This window comes from Anabrus simplex, chromosome 2, assembly GCF_040414725.1.
Source record: "Anabrus simplex isolate iqAnaSimp1 chromosome 2, ASM4041472v1, whole genome shotgun sequence".
In the NCBI taxonomy this organism is placed as follows: Eukaryota; Metazoa; Arthropoda; class Insecta; order Orthoptera; family Tettigoniidae; genus Anabrus; species Anabrus simplex.
Window position 1 is genome coordinate 537,860,127 of NC_090266.1, and position 16,516 is coordinate 537,876,642.

Sequence of the window (16,516 nt, forward strand, 5' to 3'; positions counted from 1 at the left end):
ATAATAATAATAATAATAATAATAGTAATAATAATAATAATGTTGGTTTTACGTCCTACCGACTAGTTATACGATTTTAAAAGACGCCATGCGCTGGAATTTTGTTCTCCAGGAGTTCTGACGTTTTCCAGCATCTTCAAATACCATCGCACTGAGCCGAGATCGAACCTGCCAATTGGATTCAGAAGTCAAGCACTCTTATCGTCTGAACTACTCAAATCCGGCACCTTGGTTCATGGCTTCGGCGCAGGCTTCAACCTTGGTCGTCTGCGAGGCAACAGCTATCATTCCCCCCCTATCCCCGATACGTTCTATAGAACATACATACATAATGCCTTTCAGCGTTCAGTTTGCAAGTCTTTGTGAATTAATTAAGCGCCTCCACGGTACTCTATTTGCAACTAGCACTTTGGCCCCGTTTACATCGAAACCTCTCATATTTAATTAAAAATTGAGCTTAACCACTGCCGCCTTGGCTACCTTCTATCACCCTGCATGGCCGAGTATATTATTCTCCTAGGTAACCCATCCAACTCCATTCGCCACACATGGCTCCAGCACTGACGCGTACTGATTCATCCCAAGCCCGGTGAATTGCCAAACAATTCTTCGAATAGGTTTAGGTATTCGTAAAATGGATAAATGTGAAATTCCACAAGATATTAGCATCGGAATATTTGAATTATCATACAGGTACCATGCTGCATTTGCCAATGTGGTGGTGTGGCCTACAGTTTCCTCGCCTGGAAGAAGTGAATGATTCTTTCGTCGAGTACTTAATGTCTGCTCTAAAGAAATATAACGACTATTGGTTGAACATTAATACAAGTGGAAACACTTTCCTACCGAAAATGTGCATCGGAAATGTGGTCACATTTCCATTGCATTTACTGCATACTAAAAATGCCTGCGAGATTTGAATGGGTATTTCTGATATAACCCTGCATATAGGCGTACATTGACCTTTCCAGAATTGCTAAAACATTTCAGACGAACACTTGTTTCATGAAACAAATTACATTCAAGAAGGAAGTCCTCTTAGTGAAAGAAACCCAAGAATTTTTAGATAAGGCCATGATTGGGTATTCAAGTAGATAAATAAAGCGACTTGAATTTATTAACGAAGTATCACACGGAAACACTATATTAAAAAGGAAATAAGACTTCATATTTTAATTAAAATTACAGGACTACATCTGCATTTACCATCCACCTGCCTGCTTAGGAGATGTATAGTCGCTCAAAAAAGAATGAATTCACGGTATCGTACGTACCTCGTATGTAATAGTTTACCAATGTTAATTTAAATTATAATCAAAATGTGATTCACCTCTCGTGTAGATAAAAACCCTGTGGATACCTGCAACAAACATTATATCTGTAGGTTCAATTGTTCCCGAGAAAGTGTACCTGCGAAGAACTTCTACAACACCATGCGCTCATTCATTTTTGAGGGACTGTACACACAATTTAACCACACGTGTACATTCCCAATTCTGCACGTTGTATAAGGGGAAATTTTGTCTTTTATTATATGTTTGTTGCAATTTACGTATAACTTTGTGGGAACTCACATATGCGTTTCTGGCAATTTGCATATCCGAAGGTGCCAAACCACACGTTTCTGACCCTCTTTTATCCAGAAGGTTCATTCCTAGTTTTGCATTTCTCCCCTAATTTCTAGAACCTTCTTTCCATTGTTCCCACTTGTTTGCACCTGCAATCCTTTTCGCTAATTATATGCCTGTTACTTATAACTTATGAATAAGATTTAGAGAAGTAAGTACTGTCGGCTGTTGGGGTTCTGTTGCCATGCTAGAGGGGTCATAGAATCTCCCGCGGTGGAGAGATGGGCAGTCTACCTGCTTGTGTCAGCGTGACTACGCGCTGTTCGGAAGACATCGTGTTGGAATGTGATCGAGCGGACGGTGTGTTGCTTTGGAACACTCAGAGAATATTTTCCGCTTGAGAAGTACCACGCTCTTACCATAGCATGAATACAGTGCGGTGTGCATCGTCACCAGTTGTTTACCTTACCATTCGAACAAAGATTAGAATACTTGTGGTGAATCCGGAATAGGGTATACAGTCCAGAAGGCCATGTTGATGATAGTATTTTTAATTCGCTGAAAGTAAATACTGGGAATACGAGAGTGTACCTGGTCTCTCAGATAGGAATGCGTAAGTGCACGTGAACTTCATGCCGAAAGGTACCCCAAAAGGCAGATACCTTGTGCAAGGCCACAAAAGAAATGGATATCTGTCGTTTCACTCATTGAAATCACTTTTGTTACCACAAACAACCTGCAAACAACCATGTGAGGAAAAGTCAATCAAATAGAAAAAAGCTAGTTCTGGTCTAAATACACTCATGTTCATAAAAATCAGACCAACTTGAAAGACTAGAGATAGGAAGTTTATATTCACAGGACATGTGCATTCGTATGTTCTGAAGAAATGATTAGCATTTGAAACATGTTGGCCATCAGGTTCAAGATCCACAACGATATCTCGGCACACCACCACCGACTGGTAAAATGTGCCTGCGGCTCTCGTTGTTGCTATAAACCAAAGGTAATTGATCAGTGTGACTTGAGCAGACGTGCAGGATGCCTCTCAGACGTATGCGAGAACCATACCGTCAAATGAGTGAGTTTGAAGGAGGGCGTATTACTGGCATGAGAGAACGTGATGCACCCATCCGGGAAATTGCTGTTCGTGTTAGACGAAGTGTGTCGGCAGTGCAACGGGTGTGTACAGAACGGTTCACAGAAGGCCGTAGAGCACGTTGAGATGGGGCTGGTCGCACCACCCAGACCGCCCCCCGAGAAGATCGATACCTCATCCGAATGGCATTGCAGGACAGATCTGCTTCCTCCTCGGCTCCAGCGCAAGAGTGGAACAGTGTAACACATCGTACACTATCAGGAGTGACAGTCCGTCGCCGTTTATTACGGTCTGGGTTACCGGCGCGTCGTCCAGTCCTCTGCCTACATTTGACTAATGTGCATAAACATGCTAGAATGCAATGGTGTACCGAACGACATCACTGCGGACAGGAATGGCAGCAGATAGTGTTTTCGGACGAATCCAGGTTCTGTTTGTTTGATCATGATGGCCGCATTTAGGTTCGCCGCAGACAGTTGGAGAGGCATCAGATTGGCTGCATTCGCACAAGACATACAGAGCCAACTCAAGGCCTTATGGTGTGGGGTACTATTGGATACAACCACATCACAATTGGTGCTTTGCCAGGGCACTGTGACCAGTTTGACCTACGTGAATGACATCCTGCGACCCGTAGCCATACCGTTTCTGCACGACATCCCAGACGCCATATTTCAGCAGGACAATGCGCGACCACATGTTGCTGCACGTACACGTGCCTTCTTGTTGTCACATGATGTCAGACTGTTGCCCTGGCCCGCCCGATCACCGGAATTGTCGCCAATCGAAGATGTGTGAGATATGGTGAAACGACGGGTGCGGCGCTGTGACCCAATGCCAACCACCACCAAAGATGACCTGTGGAACCAGGTGAATGCAGAATGGATGGCTATACCCAGGGCACCACTCATGGTGGCTTATACGCGTAGATGCCATCACGCATGGAACAACTTATCAGTGCCCGTGGAGGACCTAATGCCTACTAGGCAACAGGGCACATGCTGAACCTAGATGACTGAAATGCTAATTGTTTCTGCTGAACATTAAAAAAATGATATTTGTTCGTGGCGTCGACCTCTGTAGATCTTTTGCCACTACTTTCACCATATGATATGAACCTGCGTGTAAGTGGAATTGCGGAAGTGTAGAGTGTTGAATGTGAGGAAACGAACGTTAAGGACGACAGAATCACCCAGGCCCCAGGCCAGGGATATTAATAATTTACAATTGAAAACCCCTGACACAGCCGGGAATCGAACCCGGGGACGCTGGGTGACTGGCGGACACGTTGCCCCCTAAACCGTGGGACCGGACATTCTGCAGAACATACTAATGAACATTTCCTGTGAATATGAACTTCCTATCTCTAGTCTTTCAAGGTGTTCTGGTTTTTATGAACATGAGTGTAAACAGTTATTTCAACAGGAAAGCAATTTAATTTAATGGGTCAATACAAGGATCACCATCTTAATAACTCAGAGTAAGCATTTTTAAATGTTTTAAATGTTATAATTTTTTTGTTAGAAATATGTCCCCAAAATATGACAACAGTGCACAACTTGGATATCCTTGTACTTGGACATCAAGTTTCAAGAAATTCTTTTCGGGTGTTCCACAGTGACGTCGCAACAAACAAACAAACAAACAAACAAACAAACAAACAAACATTGAACTGAACCTACTTTCGACTTCGTATACCAAATCTGAGATAAGAACTAAGTGTGAGGCAAAAATTTGAAGAGTAGGGGCAAAATTTTAAGTTGGTAGATTACTGGGGCTCGATTTAGGATGAAGCATATTTACATTATACTATGTTACAGTGTTGTGTGTTCAGGACACTACATGTCTTATACGTTCATTGTGCTCCATCTGAATCCCAGATTGGTTTTTGCTATTTTAACTTCAGTTGCAATGTGGTTACCAGTCATCCGGATGTCTTCCTTGCCCAAAAGTAACATCTGTCGAGGCCGGTCTAGCAGCGCAGTTAAGCACTCCTTCTCGTACTCAAGGTTGTGGGATATAATTCAAATCTGAGAGATCTGGGTCTGTGGATTTAGTGACACATTAAGTCCTTCCTATTGCATAGCAAATTTCAGGTATACTATCGCTGAGATGAACACGATGTTTCTTTTCCATGTGGCAGACTCCTATAGCCGCGATGATCGCCAAGACGGCATCGCAAGGATAAGTGCTTCTTAAAATCAATAGCACATGAAGAGCGTGTTAGACAATGAGATTATTTGTAAAACACACTTCCTACGGCTCGGCTACTGCTTCACAGGGAGAGGGAAATGAGTAGAAGATTTTTAAAAGTGGTGTTACAGAAGAATGTTGAAGGTGAGATGGGTAGATCGGATTACAAATGAAGAGATGCTGAAATGAGATGGTGAGAAGACACCGCTTTAGCGAAGTTTGTCTAGAGGAAGAGACATTAACAGGACACATCTTGAGGCACCCTTGACTAGTTTAGTTCATATTTGGTGGAAGATTAGGGGATAAGTACGGAACGCTAGGGGTATATCAAAGCGTGAATATTACAAACGATTACAATAGATGAAGAATGTAGTAACGTAGAAATGAAAACGTTCGTACAGAACAGTGTGGTATGGAGAGCTGCATCAAATCAGTCTGTGGACTGATGGACCCAAAATTACAACATCAACAACATTAATACTTTGTAAGAAAACGGATACTCACTACAGCGGATTATGTATTTAGATCTGACAGTGCTCTTTGTTCTAGTGAACTAAGAGGTGGACGATTGGACAATCTCTCTGAAATCGGCAGATATTTCATTGTACTTTTAAATAAGCAGTCAAGAGGAGAGCGCCCGCCTGGTGTCAAGTCTATGTAGCAGCCGGTTTGAGTCCCTTTGGTAGAAAACATTTTCACCATCAGAATGTTAGCCGGCAGGGTAGGAGAGCTGGTGGTATACTTTTTCTAATCATTAGATTGTGTGTCAAAAGCCTGGATTCAATTCCAAACCTCCCTGCAGTACTCATATGGAGTGAGGGCATATGATGCTGTTGATGGTGATTCGTCCGTCGGATGGGGACGTTAAGCCTTGAGCAGACCCCTTGGTGCTATTCGACAGGAGTAGGCTATGCACCGGCACCGAGTTTCATCTTCTCCCTCCCTAACGTCATTGATTTTAATCTCATTAACTCCTCTGATGAGGTTGACGTCAAGAGGGTTTCCAGTCGTTAAAGCTCGCTACGAAGATTCATCTTACTTCGTACTTCGTACGCAGAGATACGGGACATACATACAGTCAATACGTTAGTTTGATCATCTACCTTGTTACCACTGTTGAGAACGCCCTTCGTGTACCTTTCATTGCTCCTATTCCTCTGTAAGAGCAAATAACGGTCTAAATTTATGAAACCAATATTCATTGACAAATGTATTAACTCACTCTTCATGATACAAATTGGTAGCTCTAGTGCTTCGGAAGATAAAGGTGGACACATAGGGGCAAATTTTCGTTTAGAGGAAGAGGAATTGGGGATTGGAATAATTTACCAAGTGAGATGTTCGATAACTTTCCAACTTCTTTGAAATCATTTAAGAAAACACTGGGTAAACAAGTGATAAGTAATCTGCCACATGATCAGTGGTGACTGATGATAACTGATGCTGTACAGTACAGGCTGCAAACCACTGATCAAGAGAACAAATGAGAAAACACGCTTGACCATATCCAACTACCACGTACAGATACTGCGTATACGAACAGCTGTAGTGGACTCATTTGGCCGAAGCTAAAAAGTGAATCCAAACGGGACATTCATTTAAAATACCTTCCTTCGTTATTTTGTACCTGATGTCCACGCTGAAAAACCTTACATATTACGGTACGCTACTTTATGAAGTTAAGATTTACTGTGATATATGACAGCTCTCGCATTTTAAGAAAAAGACGCCGTTTTGGGACTAAAGTATCCATAAAAGATGTTGCACGTGATATATAGGCTTACTGTGGAGCATTTAATAACAGGAGAGACTGACATCAGTGTGTGTAAAATTTAACTTCCAATTATCTCATGCAAAGGAATTAGCATACTTTAAACAAATTGAGGCAATTATTATTGTCGACACATATATTTAAAGCATAAGAAACAAATGATCATGATATATTAAGTACTGGCGGACTGAGTGGCTCAGACAGTTGAGGCGCTGGCCTTCTGACTCCAGCTTGGCAGGTTCGATCCTGGCTCAGCCCGGTGTTATTTGAAGGTGCTCAAATACGTCAGCCTCGTGTTGGTAGATTTACTCACAAGTAAAAGAACTCCTGCGGGACAAAATTCCGGCACCTCGGCATCTCCGAAAACGGTAGAAGAGTAGTTAGTGGGACGTAAAGCGAATAACATTATTATTATTATTATTGTTATTATTATTATTATTATTATTAATATTAACTTTAAGTACTTCTGATAATTCTTGAGGAATTTGATCGCACTGTATGCTATTGATGGTTGTCAGGCGAATGCAAATTGCCGGAACTTTGTACCGCAAGAGCTTTATTACGAGCTGGAAGCCAGGGTCATATAGCTGTTGCAATTGAACAACCTGAATGCGACTAAAATCGAATCCGCTCCCTTGAAAACAAAAGGACGTACACTAATCGACTGCGTCACCGAGGTCAACTTTTGTACTTAGTTCTTGATGATGTTTATCATGATCAGTGGTTCCCTCCCACTGAATTATTTTTATTATTTACCGACGAAAATTGAATCACCACAGATAGAGACGTGAGTTTCTGTAGTCCTCCTTATTGGAGTGAAGAAACATCAATCACAAGGTTTACACCAATGCTGTTTAAATGTATGGAACTTCGCTCTTTTTGGGAGTCAAAGAGATCAGTCATATATAAAGTACTTTGGAGTACAATAGCATGAAAGTTAGGAATACGTTCCATCTGACGAACGCAGATCTGATATATTTTTCAGTTTCTAGAGTGAAAGGCAGGGTTGGGGCTTGACGATCGAGATTTGTACAGCATCTGAATTACATGCCTCGTCAAACCTATAATTTCATCAGTGATATCATTCACGCAAGGAATAGTTTCTCCTTCCTTAGCCTAGAGATTTTTCAATGAACTGACTACATAATTACGATATGAACGTGACCTCTCGCATAATGGCTGAAGTCTGTAAAATGCATAAAGAGTTGAGAACCCCACAAGATTTGTAGTTCATAAATGTTCGGGAAAATTCGTCAAGTATTGTTTCAGAAACGTCTTTGTTGGAAGATACGATAGTCCAGAGCAGTGGGTTGGTAACAGCAAGTCTCTATAGGCTTACTTTTGTAAATAAAACTCGATCTTCGCATCAAATTCGAAATTCTTATCATGTATAGTTTATGAAACATCGAGTAAGGGGTTACAATTATGATAAACCATTAGTCGGCGATCAACAGCGTTCTAATTAGAAAAAGTATGGGTTTGAAACTTTCCTAAATCGTACTACGATAACACCATACATGGTCCGGCTCCATGGCTAAATGGTTAGCGTGCTGGCCTTTGGTCACAGGGGTCTCGGGTTCGATTCCCGGCAGGGTTGCGAATTTTAACCATCATTGGTTAATTTCGCTGGCACGGGGACTGCGTGTATGTGTCGTTTTCATCATCATTTCATCCTCATCACGATGCGCAGGTCGCCTATGGGAGTCAAATCAAAAGACCTGCACCTGGCGAGCTGAACATGTCCACGGACACTTTCGGCACTAAAAGTCGTACGCCATTTCATTTTTCACCATACATGTTTGAAATCGCATGAATGTTTGTAAAGCTGACACAGACAGACAGACAGACAGACAGACAGACAGACAGACAGACAGACAGACAGACAGACAGACAGACAGACAGACAGACAGACAGACAAAGAAAGGATAATCTCAAAATTCTACTTCCATTTGTGATCGAGTGAAAAACAGGAATCTCTCATATATTCCATCAGCTATTCAACTGATTGCGTAGCAGCCAGGCATAAATTACCCAACATCTGAACACCGAATCTAATGTATATAACTTTACCTAACTGCTAGACCTTAACAGCTTATTTATGCAGTACAAGTAAACAGAAGTATTAATATCAACTACTATCATAATCTACCAGTCGGATTTTTTATGTAACATGAATATAGTGACTTATTTTAAGTTGCTTTACTTCGCATGGAAACATGCGTTATGGTGACGATGGGATAGGAAAGGGCTAGGAGTGGGAAGGAAGCGACCATGGCCTTAATTAAGGTACAGTCTGGTGTGAAAATGGGAAACCACAGAAAACCATTTTCAGAGCTGCCGACAGTAGGGTTCCAACCCACTATCTCCCGGATGCAAGCTCACAACTGCTTGCCCCTAACCTCAAGGCCAACTTGCACGGTGTAGTGAAATACAAGGCAAGCACGACTTATAAGGAATTCGGACACTTCTGATTCGCATCGAACTCAATATTTGCCCGTCAATTATTTTATTATATTCTACATGTACTAATTTTTAAATCTGTGCTTCATATTCAAGATGAGGTTAACGTAAATGACATTTTTACAAACGGATAACTTAAAGGCTTAGTTCATACCATGCATGATTTCAATCGTATAAAAGCACAATAAACGAGTTTACCAAACCGTGGCACTACAACACCACATAACTCAATATATTAAAAAACTGTATTATAGTAGTGCTACATAACTCGAAATATTCTATAACTATATTGTTGTACTACAACATCACTCTGTATATTTCATCACTATGTCGAAGTACTACAAAATCACTTGGTGTATTCTATCACTATATTGTTGTACTACAACATCACTCGTTGTATTCTATCACTATATTATTTTAGTGCCTCACATCTTTGTATACTTGCTCACTATAGTGGTATAATGCCACACACGTCTTAGTACACTTGCTCACTATAGTAACATGGTGCCACACGTCAGGGTATACTCGCTTACGATAGTGGTAAGTGCCACACTTCTTGGTTTACCCGCTAACTGTAGTATATTCTATCGCTATATTGTATAGTGCTACGTAATTCAGTTTAATCCGTCAAGATATTAATGTAGTATTACATAATTCGGTATGTTCTATCACTAGATTGTTGTACTACTACATCACTCGGTATAATCCATCACTATAATGATGTAATGTTACGTAAATTGGTATATTTCATCACTATATTATTATATTGCAGCAAGTCTTGGTATGCTTGCTCACTAGAGTGGTATAGTGCCATACGTCTTGGTATACTCGCTTACTATAATGGTATAGTACCACTATTGTAGAATGTAACGAGTTGTGTAGCACTAAAAGAATACAGTGATAGAGTACACTGGTTTATGTAGCACCCTTGCGTCATTATAGTGATGGGATATACCCATATATGAACACTACAATAATACAGTGATAGCATATACTGAGTTATGTGGCACTACAATAATCTAGTGATGGAATATACTGGTTTTTGTAAAACTACAAGAATATAGTGATACAATGTACAAGCATGTGGGACTACTTCAATACAGTGATTGAACGCATCGAATTATGTTGCACTATAATAGTATAGTGGTCGTGCATACCGAGTTACAACAAAACAGTGACAGATTATTCTGAATTATATAGCACTGCAACAATGTAGTAATAGGATATATGAGTTGTGAAGCACTAAAATAATATAGTGATATACGAATTATGTAACACTATCATAATATAGTAATGTAATATACCGAGTTATGGAGCACTATAGATCACTACAAGAATATAGTGATGTAATTCACCGAGTTACGTTGCACTGAAATAATATGGTGGTGCAATATTCCGAATTGTGTAGCACAGCAACAATATAGTGATAGGATATAACGAGTAGTGTAGTACTAAAATAATAGAGTGATAGAATATATCGAGTTATGTAGCACTAAAATGATATAGCGATAGAATATACAGAGTTATGCGATATTAAATAGTACAGTGTTATAATATACCGGGTTATGGAGTAGTATGAGAATATACTGATGGAATATACCGAGTTATGTAGCACTAGAATAATATAGTGGTAGAGAATACCGAGTTATGTAGCACTAAAATAATATAGCGATAGAATTTACCGAAATGTGTAGCACTGCAATGATATAATGATGGGATATACCGAGTTGTGTAGCAATAAAATGATGTAGTGATGAAGCATACCAAGTTATGTATCACTAAAATAATATAGCAATATGATATACCGAATTGTGTAGCACTGCAATAATATAGTGATAGGGTATACCGAGCTGTGTAGCACTAAATAATATAGTGATAGAGTATACCAAGTTACGTAGCACTAAAATGATATAGTGATAGAAGAATATACTGATTACCGGTGCACTTCAAGAATATACCGAGTTTTGTAGAGCTACAACACTCAAGTGATTGAGTATACCGATTTGTGTAGCACTGCAGCACTATAGTGATGAAATACACTGAATTATGTACATTCATACATAGACAGAACACAGACTACGTCTTCCTTATAGATTTCAGAGTGCAAGCCTCTGTGAATTAGGGGACAGTGTCGTACCTTCAGTATACTGTACTTCGGAATTTTTGTTCTTATTGTTGCTGCTGTCTATCGATCAAACACAAGCAAACCGTAAAAAGTACAAGTAGGTAGCACTAACGGTCTGATGTGTTATGTTAACAAGCAGGGATGCAGAAGATAAGCCAACATTTCTAGCATCGAAAACAAATATTTCGTTTCTATTTGTATGCTTTGTAACACAGAAATAAATTGTGTTTATTACAATAACCTTTTGCTGCGTGTTTCTTATCACCTAATGAGTAAATGCATATGCTAACTTCATGGCACCTAGGAACACATATACTTCTTTCTTTGTTCGTTGTTTTAGATCATGCCGAGAAGTAATTCTGGTGACTAAAGGGTTCCGGTTGATACGGATGTTCTGAAGCAAGCCTTCCAAACAGATGCCTCCTCCAAAAACCAATCGTATATCAGAGAAGCCTGTTAAGTGTACAAGGTGAAGTTAGCTACTCTGTCAAGACATTTTTGTCAAAAGTCGAAACTCTGAAGCTGAAAGTTTCTGAAATAATCTAAGATCGATAGCAGGAAAGAAACTTGAAGAAAGTTGTTTGTTGAAGTCCATAAGAACTATCGCAAAAGTGCACTATGCTTTCACAAAAAGTGTGTTAGGAAACTGCCCGTGCCAACAATAAGAATCACCTGAGTTATGGAATAAACAAGGAATTGCTCGGCAAAAGGGATACCGAGCTCGATAGCTGCAGTAGCTTAAGTGCGGCCAGTATCCAGTATTCGGGAGATAGTAGGTTCGAATCCCACTGTCGGCAGCCCTGAAGATGGTTTTCCGTGGTTTCCCATTTTTTACACTAGGCAAATGCTGGGGTTGTACCTTAATTAAGGCCACGGTAGCTTCCTTTAAACTCCTAGCCCTTTCCTGTTCCATCGTCGCCATAAACCCTATCTGTGTCGGTGCGACGTAAAGCAAATTCTACATGCATGCGAAAGGGATGGAAAAGCTACCATTTTTTGCAACTGCAACTGTGGGCAAGTGGAACTGAGAAATAGTTTTCTTTACATATTTTACAAAAATGTATGATTTTAGCAAAGTAATGTTTTTATATATTTATGAATAGACTTTTTACTATGTTTAATGACGACAAATACATATAAAATTGATTTTAATTATTTACTTACTGCTGTTTTCCATCTATATTCCCCGAGTTCCAAGGTGCAATGTATATCTGCTATAAATTACTTTTTTTACCCGTAATAGAACTGTAAAACAGGAGAATATAAACAGGAAGCTATAAAGGAAACCTCGGCACTCATTGGCAGCATTTCTACGCAAAATTAAAAAAAATAAAATAAAAGCATGTAAACAGTGTTCCATGGTACAACGGTCTGCCTTAACTATGCGCCTCCACAATCCTCTATTTGCAACTACAGTAGGTTCATGGCCTTGTTTAATTCCTTATCTCTTATCTTTAAATAAGAAGGGAGTCTGACCATCACCGCCTTGGTCTTTCTCTACTTCTCGTGCCCTCCATTTTTCTCCTAAGTAAAATATCCTCCTCCATTCGTCACATTTGACCCCACCACCAGCGCCGTTTTATGTGTACAGCTTTATCTATCGAGTTCATTCCTAACTTAGACTTTATATCCTCGTTTCAGTACCCTCCTGCCATTGTTCCCAACCTGTTTGTACCAGCAATCATTCTGAGTTATGTAGCATTACAATGATGAATTATACCGAGTTATGTAGCTTTGTAACACTATAGTGATTGAGTATACTAAGTAATGTAGCTCCTGACCAATACAGTGAGTATATCTAGATATGTGGTACTATACCAACATAACGAGTAAACGGAGATGTGTTAAGCTACAGCAATGCCAAGATGTGTGATACTACTACAAAAAGACGATGAATGTGCTTCGAGATTTATGGCACCCTTCGTGGTACAGTGATTAAATAATTTCCAGCTGTACTCCTAAAATATATCGAGATTGAGAGAATGTTTTGCACATGAATTCCTATAAGGTATTTTTTTCTGTCTCTGGGACAGTTAGGCCTACTTCATTCAGACGGATCAATTAGTGTTTAATTCATACTTTGGAACTTCTCACTTCCCAAAACTAATAATACCATCGTGGCAACAGTTATGATACCGAGCTCGATAGCTGCAGTCGCTTAAGTGCGGCCAGTATCCAGTATTCGGGAGATAGTGGGTTCGAACCTCACTGTCGGCAGCCCTGAAGATAGATTTCCGTGGTTTCCCATTTTCACACCAGGCAAATGCTGGGGCTGTACCTTAATTAAGGCCACGGCCGCTTCCTTCCCACTCCTAGCCCTTTCCTGTTCCATCGTCGCCATAAGACCTATCTGTGTCAGTGCGACGTAAAGCAACTTGCAAAAAAAAAAAAAAAAAAAAAAACCAACAAACAGTTATGATTTACTTTAAAGATAATCCGTGATTGCATGACAGGAAAATAAAATAATGTGAGCACAGCAGATGGAATATGGCAACGTTCAAAGGCGGAATGAAAGATGTTAATTAACACTGCATATTTATCGTGAAGTTTCTTGCCGAATCGTGTTGTAATATGATATAGAATATAAATAGCGAATCTTTTAAGTTTTACGAAGTAGTACTGTGAAAGAAATTGTTGCTTCAATATACTCGTCGCGTTCCTCACTATTACACTACAATTATTACGACAGGAATTGCGTGATATCATTCCGGCACTAGAAATGTCAATGAAAATAATCGAGTGTTGATAGAAGCGAGAACATCGGATAAACATGTGACGGTCCTTGGCGAGCACCATTGCTTGTCCATCCATTGATTCTACATCTTAAATTAACGAGAAAAAAGGCTGCTCATTTTGCTTATTAATATTAAAACTGTCTTAGTTTCTCAAAGATTTAGGACGTAAAGAAGAATTGAAAAACTCTGAAGAATTGAAATTACAATATGAAATCCTAAAAAAAAAAGGTTAACATTTTGGCGTAGTTAACATGGACTGCAAGTTTCCATAAAATATTATGTACGCCACGGAACGAGAAACACGCAGTGATATTCTGTCGAAAAATTTACATTAAGTATATTGAAATTATTAGATACAGAACGGATCACATTTTTATTGACGGTCAACTCGAGAATGCAACATGTCGTTTCAGTAAAATAACAGTACTTCTGCTTCCTAATGCCCTGTCTTCTTGTTTTGATTTTACTTTGATGACTTGCTATGACTAGAGTATCTTTCCGGAAATCATATTTTCTGTGATAAGCATGCCTTTCTGGCCAATTTTACATGGACCTGATATAATGCATTTTTTCAACCATTATTACTGTTGACTGAACACAGATCACTTACCTACAATTATTTTACATAACACGGAAATATGATGTGAAAGATTTTCGTGAGACCAAGTAATATTTTCACCAACCAATAATATAATAAATAATATATCAATAAGTATTAACCAGAAATTAAAGTCATGTGGTGCGTTCTAATGCCACTGAATGTACTACTTGGAACACACCACATGTACATAACTGGCCAATATGACACAAATTTCTTGGTCTTTCCAACCGTGTGCTGATCGTAAATAAAAGACTAACCTTTCTGAAACACTGTACATTACGAAAGCTACAGCGTTTTGTGCGCTGTGTGGCAGTGCAGTAAGCGCATCTATTTAACAACATACTTTTTGCGTTCGGTCATATTTTAAACTGACTGTATCATGAGATAGTACAGGGCGATAGCAAACTCTTTCTTGCTAAGTCAGGATCAGCGATCTACACGTTACTGCCAAGATTCCACTTCATGAAACGTGTAATCTATGTAAAGACAACAGTATAGAACTATATTTTTACACTAGCAGAAAACGATTTTTTCATACTAATTTGACTCTTTCTTAACTACATTTCTTATATAGTTCCCGAAAATGTACTTAGATTTTTACTTTATAATTATGACAATTGTTTTTCAACTTGGAGTTACGTTGATTTTTCCACTCCTGTGGTTGAGACAGGCTTGGATATGTGACATAAGCAATTAACAGAAGTGTAGCTCAGGAAATAATTTGTGCTGTATCTCTCACTGCATATCAAAGCACGCCATGTTGTAACGAAAACCAGAGCAATCGATATGCGTGTCCACGTTTAAATCCCTTGGAGGCCGGCACGCTAATGGCGTAGTTTTCCGTATGTACCTCAACAATGGGACCGGCAAGTTGCGATATTTGAGTTCTGTCTGTGCCTAACATCTTAATGTTGAGGGTTTAAACAGCTCCTTTGTAGTTAAAAGAATGTCGAATGTAGGTAGGTACACTCCTGAGAGCAAACACAAACTGTGGTGCAGCTACAAATACAATATTTTCTTCATGCACGCTGGTAATACTTACATCGGGACCATAAAAATTTCAAAATAAGAAATATGTGCATGCCAAATTCTTATCATAAAGTACTTTCCTAAATAAGAAAGGAAGAGAGAAATAAAATGTGTCAAAATAAAATTATTCCTAAGTCTTGCACTGACGGATTATGAGTGAAAAGCACTGAATTACGATACAAATGTTCCTAAGAAATAGGGAGGAGCCATAAGGCGCTATAACGGGAAATCCCAGGATGCGTAGTGCTATCGAAATCAAAAGGGTATCCGACGAATAACGTGCTGAAATAAATAATTAATAAAAGTTTGAAAACAAAATAATTTAAAACACCTACCAATCTGAAGAAAATTATGTAGTGTAGGACCAGTTAGAAAATGCAGAATCTAACCAGACCGAAACTGATCAAAACGGAAGGAAAACAGCAACCAAATCTGCGACGGACTCCTACAAACGGAACACAAGTTGCAGTCAGACAGTGCGGGAACTAAATGACAGCGCTGAGCGGGCTCTACGAGGGAATATTGGGCCGCATTACGGGGCCCACGATTTGTAACCCTCCTCCGCTATCATAAATATCAATAACTTTCCTGGCCATTCCACTGCTTGGTATGCGGTGTTACATACAACTAGATATGTTTTCCTAATGCCTACTGTTGGAGAATGTGGTTCATACTCACAAGACAGGAAAGTAGATCAATTCTTGTGCAGGATCTGTTTCGCGGAGCGTAGTGGATCTGTGCTGTGGCGGAGGACTCCGGGCGGGTCGGTTTGAACTCGCATCGATCCCGTCTCCCCAATGCATGTACTCTCGTGGAGCCGGGATCGGCCGAATGGTCGCGGACTTGTGTTCGGCTGGTCGCCATTGTCGTTGCGATGCGCACCATTTGAAAGCTCAAATGTGGAATGTGTAGCAGTAGTGAAGTAGACCCATAGT

The 16,516-nt window shown here is 39.8% G+C and overlaps 1 protein-coding gene across 1 annotated transcript in view; it reads right to left on the reverse strand.

Annotated features, from left to right (window-relative positions):
* Positions 1 to 16,050, reverse strand: part of fne (found in neurons) — a 570,930-nt gene extending 554,880 nt beyond the window's left edge. Inside the window, exon 1 of the mRNA XM_067140918.2 lies at positions 15,917 to 16,050. The gene's annotated coding sequence lies outside the window, so the exon portion shown is untranslated. The remainder of the gene's footprint in view (positions 1 to 15,916) is intronic.
* Between the last annotated feature and the right edge of the window lie 466 nt (positions 16,051 to 16,516).